Source organism: Bison bison, unplaced genomic scaffold (assembly GCF_000754665.1).
Source record: "Bison bison bison isolate TAMUID 2011002044 unplaced genomic scaffold, Bison_UMD1.0 scf7180017864535, whole genome shotgun sequence".
NCBI classification, from domain to species: Eukaryota; Metazoa; Chordata; class Mammalia; order Artiodactyla; family Bovidae; genus Bison; species Bison bison.
The window spans coordinates 13797701-13798097 of record NW_011495084.1 but is presented as its reverse complement, the minus strand read 5'-3'; the positions used below and the strand labels follow the sequence as shown (position 1 = coordinate 13798097).

General features: G+C 37.8%; 1 pseudogene; it reads right to left on the bottom strand.

The window, feature by feature from the left end:
• The window catches only part of LOC104982650, a 231697-nt pseudogene that overhangs the window by 202997 nt on the left and 28303 nt on the right, over positions 1 to 397 (bottom strand).

Below are 397 nucleotides of genomic sequence, written 5' to 3'. Positions count from 1 at the left end.
GATCAGTCAGCATTTATACTGAGAACCAGGAACTTTCTAACATAATATAAAATGTCTTTTATTTCAAGGTCATCCTTCCACAATACTGTTTTAATCAGTAAAAAGAAAAATAGTAACCCTTGGAGTCCAGTCCTTGCCCATTCTAAAGATAAATACAACCTCTGAGCTCTATCATGTTTCCTAGAGGGTTTATCCTTAGACCTTAGACTACTGGCCTCTCTCCCTACCTGTCCCGTCCATCTCAGTACTGAGATACATACACCAAAAAGCAGTGCAGAGTATAAAAATCTTTCATCTCCAGAAATGTAAACATTCCACAAATTAAATAGGATTTCCAGTAACACTTTATGATTGCTTTCACTAAAGAGGGTTCCTGTGCATCCTTCTGGGCTCTCTT